Source organism: Musa acuminata, chromosome BXJ2-4 (genome assembly GCF_036884655.1).
Source record: "Musa acuminata AAA Group cultivar baxijiao chromosome BXJ2-4, Cavendish_Baxijiao_AAA, whole genome shotgun sequence".
NCBI classification, from domain to species: Eukaryota; Viridiplantae; Streptophyta; class Magnoliopsida; order Zingiberales; family Musaceae; genus Musa; species Musa acuminata.
This window is the reverse complement of record NC_088341.1, coordinates 7782175-7788418: the sequence shown is the minus strand read 5'-3', so window position 1 is coordinate 7788418 and position 6244 is coordinate 7782175.

The following is a 6244-nucleotide window of genomic DNA, read 5'->3' as shown; positions in this document are numbered from 1 at the left end:
TGGCCAATTTTTACATGAACATATGTTTTCTTTTCCTTCCATTATTATGATATACATGAACAAACAGTATTTTCCATACAAACAAAGCTACTGCTCCAACCACGAGATCATAGTCGAATCCATTGGGGTGTCATCGAACTTCATGAAGGCTTCAATCTCTTGTCGTCCGACGATGACGTCGAAGCCTTTTCGACCGTGGTAGAATCAGACATCATGCAGGCTTGCAACTCTTTCGGGGTTATCGAGCGGGCATTGTCCGCGCACTCCATTTGCTCCGCGGCAAGGCCGGTTGAGGATGACAGCGAGGCCCCTGGGAAGGTGTCATCGGACATCAAGAAGGCATGGACGTCTTCCAGGCTCGCGAAGAAGGGACCATCGGTGCAGTACGTCTGCTCACACACGACGAAGTCGATCGACGAGGAAGCCTCTGCGACCGTGGTCGAATCTATCCGAGTGTCATCGGGCATCAAGAGAACATCGACGTGGCCTGACGGCGAGGCCTTGGGGATGGTAGTCGAGACTGTGTCGGTGGCATCGGACATCAAGAGAGCATCAACCTCTCTGGTAAAGAAAGCATCGTCGGTGCAGTGCTGATCACCGCCAAGATCGACCGACGACGAAGGCGAAGCCAAGAATGCTTTGAGTTCCTCCGCAGTCATCCCGAGGTCAAATGCTTCGAGTTCTTCCGCAGTTATCCCGACGTCACCTCCACCAACGTCCGTTGACGATGGGGTGGCGGCTGGGACTCCGGCTTCGTTCGGTGCCACGGAGTCGATGGAGGAAAGATGACTCTCCAGGGTTGTCACGACGGGAGCCAATAAGAGCTGTTGCACCACCGCGGTCGGAGGTGGTGAGAGGTCGGACTGGAATGCTCCGTTGGAATGTGCAACCAACCCCCGGCATGGCTTCTTGGGTGCTGCTGATGAGAGAGTAGAAGATTCCTCTCTATTTCTCTTCCGCCCAACGAAACTGCTGCCGCCGGTGAGCGTCTCCGTCGCGGTCTCCGTGAACGTGGACTCAGCTGATTTCATGAACTTGCCGCCGGAGACGGGTTGATACGAGCTCTTCTTCACGTGACAGAGAACTCGTGTCTCGAAGGTGGATGAACACATCTCGTATTCATACATTACCCACCCGGAGTTCTTCCGCCGGCCGTCCTTGAAGGAAAGGTAGCTCCTTCTTCCCACCACGATCTCGCGCCCGTCGACGATGGACTTGACGGGTTCTTGCCTTCTGTTCAGAAGCCAAGAACCTGTGCCGGCCGTTCGATCGACGCGCGAGCAGCCGCTGGCCTTGGGCTGGCGCTCCGCAAAAAAATAACCCTCCTGCCGATCGCTGCCGAGAAGATTCCACGGCTCGGTGCCGTAGACGTCGGCGAAGGCGACAGCCCGGCCAGGGAGGGGTGTGCCGGCGACCCAGTTGGCGAGGTAGTCGACCACGAGTTCCTCCGCCGTGGGAACGAACCTGTAGCCTGACGGAACGAGGTCGACGGGATCCATGTACGACGGAAAACGATGGTTGTTTCTGGAAGAGAGGAGAGGAAACGAAGGCGGAGACACAGAGTGGGAGTGGGAGAAGAAAGCGTGTAGACGTATATAGAGGCAGTGGGCGGGTTTCGGATTACGGATTTCGGATTCCGAATTAATTCGTATTATATATTTAATTAGAAACTAAATGGCTACATAGATCTCTTGTTTCCTTCTTCTTCTTCTTCTTCTTCTTCTTCTTCTTCTGCCTCTCATCTATGTCTACATAGATCTCTTGTTTCCTTCTTCTTCTTCTTCTGCCTCTCATCTATGTTCCAGAAATAAGATGATATGTTCCAGAAATAAGATTACCCTTTTCATATTGGTAAGTAAGGCAATGATTTTTGAACTGATATCAATCTTTTTATTGGCGACTGAAGTGACACATAAATGTATCCTCATTCATCTGTTAGTGATCATTGAGCTTTTAAGTGGGAATCTCCGGTAGTAATACTGTTTAGGCCTGTTATTTTTAGTTACTTTGTTTTACGTTCCCTTATGTAAGTGTATATTGTCAGTAACAATTTCTGCTGTATATTGTCAGTAACTTGTTGAGTTTTGTGAGCAATGATATCCTTTATTGAGAAGTTAAAATATGAGTATTAGAATGATCGTTATAAATATTTGTAATAATATTATATAATTTTAAAATATTAATTTGTTGATAGTTATTTTTAAATAAAATCTTTGATCTCTCGTATAAGTTAGGGATTTCTGAGTTTGGAACACGATAACTTTCACATGATTTACACACGGTAGTGTTTTTGTATTTTACCTTTGCTTTATCTTGATTTTGCAATAGTTCTTTTTCCATAGAATCAAATATTAGGGAGTTTAGACTTTGCATCATGTCAGAGCTTAAAAAATCTTCGCTTTGGTGTGCTTCAATGTTGTAGCAGTTTCATGTTGTAAGAACTCATACTATGATCTTTTAGTGCAAATTCTTGTTAATAGAATCTAATACAATATTCATCTTATTGCACTTGCTGGCGTGTTCTTATCCATACAATCGATCGGTGAGCCATTTTCATAGTTCTCATGTCATATATGCTCTGACTTCTAGCATTGCTGTTTACAAAGCGAACTCCTTCTATATACAACTCGAAGGGATTCTTTGGGTAAGTGGATGCTCCAAGATTAATATATGACCTTCTCATTTCTCTCAGAGAATTCTACCATTCGGTTGATCTGATCATAGACATTGCAATCTATTTTTACATCTTGAAACTCTTATGCTTGAACATATTTGTAAATGAAATGCTTCTATTGTCATTTAGTTATTATGAGTTGATTTGTGGTTTTCTAATAATGACATACATTAAGGTGGTACTTTAGTTCATCGTTTGAACAACATCCAATCCAATGTTATTTCATTCATTTTAATTCACACAATTTTCAAGAGTTTCCATGGAGTTGGTATAAAAATTTATTATATGGGTAGCAGATATTCCTTATGTCTTTCCTCTTCCATACATAGATATGAACAAATAAACCAAAGAGTTCAAAGCTTTGGCATACTTACATGATTTAACATCATCCATACCATTAATCCGATCCGATATCAAAAACACTATAAATGAGGATATTAGGTACCTGAGTGGAGGACACTATGACAATCCAAAAATTTAACATCGAGTAATTTCAATATGATCTCAAGGAAAAAATAATATATATAATATAACTTGTTCTACGTAAGACTTACATTTATTTGACTTTGTGAAGTCAGCCAAGGAAAAAGTCAAGTCGGCTACAATATTTGATTATGTTATGGCTACAAGGAAAAATAAGCTTTTAGATGTCATTTATCAACACGTCAGCATTTTCTACATTCATGTAGATCTAGATATGATTAAGTAAATGTAAGTGCAATATAATTTGAGAGACAATTTAGTTTTTAGATCTTCTCGTCTTATCGATCTACGATGTATTATCTGGGAGCTTGAGGTTCTCTGACCAAAGCCATAAAAATGAAAAGGTGTCCTAAATGGTGCATATTTCCTTTTGAAGCATATTTCTCATGCTTGTGCGAAAAAATGATTTTGTAAAGTAAGATATATAAACTCCATGATTTTCCTTTTTGTAGCATATTTTCTTACGTTTAATTTTTATTTTTTACTAAAATACTAATATCGTGAAGACATTCTCTTAGTATGGAGTCTAGATGGAGATATCTTTTGATTTTTGAAGAAACATGTCTTTTTTTCAACTATAGTTTGTTCCGAAACTCAGCTTGTAGTGTTGTAAGAGCTCTCACTAAACTCTTCTAGTGCTAATTTCTGTTAATATCATCTGATACTTCTATCTCATAACTATTACGATATTCATCGTCCTTCTTGCACTTTTTGGTGTGTTTTATCCATGCATCGGAGAGTCCTTCTTGCCTCTTCGTCGCTGCGATGCTATTGCGGCACTTCCTCTTCGCAGCTTCGCCACTATAGCAGTGCTGCCTCATCACCGCTTCGCCGATGTGAATCAGTATTTATATTCCTGTAAGTGAATCGGTATTTATATTCCTGTCAAACAAGTACAAGATCTTGATGATTAAAATACCACCAAATTACATAAATTAACCTTTAAATGAGAAAATAACTGTTTTCACTAGAAAATATAAAATTCTTGCTGAAGAGTTTTACTAGTAATGGAAGATCTTATTGTTGCTCCAATCAATATTGGAGATGCAATATATTTTGTTGCTAAAGGCAAATTAGTGATGAAACGAAATATATTTTATAGCTATATCTTGATAAATAAGCAGCAAAAAAAAAAAAACAATATTCCCCTCAAGTCATCTACATTAGGAACCGACCAAATATGTTACATGCTAAGATTTAAAACAAGATGTAAAACGGATCATCTACCCTAATAGGTATTGGTATTTATCTTGATGTCGTTCTCTCGCTAGCTAGCTATCATCGATAGTCTTTCATTAATAATATGGAAATAGAATATTTTATCTTTGATTTTAATATTTTAAAAAACGTTCACTATACAATACAAAAGAATAAAGTGAAATTAGAATTGTAATGAGATTCAAATGTCTTCAGAACCGCTTTTTTATATAACATGCAAATCATGTTTAATTTTTTACTGTTCCACTTAATCGTTGTTCGTCAGTTAAAGATAATATTCCTCTAATGTTGGTTATTTTTGTCACACAAAAAAACAGAAAAAAGAGGTTTTGGTTACAGAGTATTAGAACAAATCTTTAAGAACAAAAAACCAAGAAACCATGAACACTTGATCACTAATCATTCTTCCAAGAAACTGAAGGTTTTATCACACAAAAAAATAGATAAACAAAGAAACAAAATGTTTTGGTTATAGAGTATTTCGGACAAATCTTTAAGAGCAAAAACCAAAAAGCCATGAACACTTAATCACTAATCATTCTTTCAAGAAAACCAATGCAAAGAGCAAAAACTATGAACACTTTGATCACTAATCATTCTTCCAAGAAAGCCAATGCAACAAATAAAGTGAATTAGAATCGTAATGAGATGCATTTTTAGTTTTTGAGAAACGTTTTGAATAAGGAATGATTCAAACGGTTCTCAAAAACTCACACAAACAAGAAGCATTTTGTTTAAATTTCACTGTTTCATTTAATTTTTATTCATCAATTAAAGAAAATATTCCTCTAATGTTAACTATTTTTATCATAAAAAAAATAGAAAAACAAAGAAATAAAAAGTTTTGTTTATAGAGTATTAGAACAAATCTTTAAAAGCAAAAAACCAAGAAACCATGAACACTTTGATCATTCTTCCAAGAAAGCCGATTCTCCTGGGTGATGGAGCTGCATGTTGAGGTGGTGCCATCATAGGAGACCCATAGTAGTATCCTAGAACAACAAGAACATTATTTCGTATCCGAGGAAGAAGAACGACTCTCCGGGGGTGTCACGACGGGAGCCGATAAAGGCTGTTGCACCACCGCGGTTGGAGGTGGTGAGACGTCGGACTGCAATTCTCCGCTGGAATGTGCAACCACACGCCGGCATCGGCATGGCTTCTTAGGTGCTGCTGATGAGAGAGTAGAAGATTCCTCTCTATTTCTCTTCTGCCCAACGAAACTGCTGCCGCCGGTGAGCGTCTCCGTCGCGGCCTCCGTGAACGTGGACTCAACCGATTTCATGAACTTGCCGCCGGAGACGGGTTGATACGAGGTCTTCTTCACGTGACAGAGAACTCGTGTCTCGAAGGTGGATGAACACATCTGGTATTCATACATTGTCCACCCAGAGTTCTTCCGCCGGCCGTCCTTGAAGGAAAGGTAGCTCCTTGTTCCCACCACGATCTCGCGCCCGTCGACGATGGACTTGACGGGTTCTTGCCTTCTGTTCAGAAGCCAAGAACCGGTGCCGGCCGTTCGATCGACGCGCGAGCCGCCGCTGGCCTTGGGCTGGCGCTCCGCAAAGAAATAGCCCTCCTTCCGATCGCTGCCGAGAAGATTCCACGGCTCGGTGCCGTAGACGTCGGCGAAGGCGACAGCGCGGCCAGGGAGGGGTTTGCCGGCGACCCAGTTGGCGAGTTAGTCGACCACGAGTTCATCCGCCGTGGGAAGGAATCTGTAGCCTGACGGAACGAGGTCGACGGGCTCCATGGAGGAAATGAAGGAGGAGAAGAAGGAGAAGGGAGCAGAGGAGAGGCGAAAGGCGAGAAGGGGAAGACAGAGCAAGAGTCGGAGAGGAGAGAGATGCACAGAGTGATGTGTGTCTT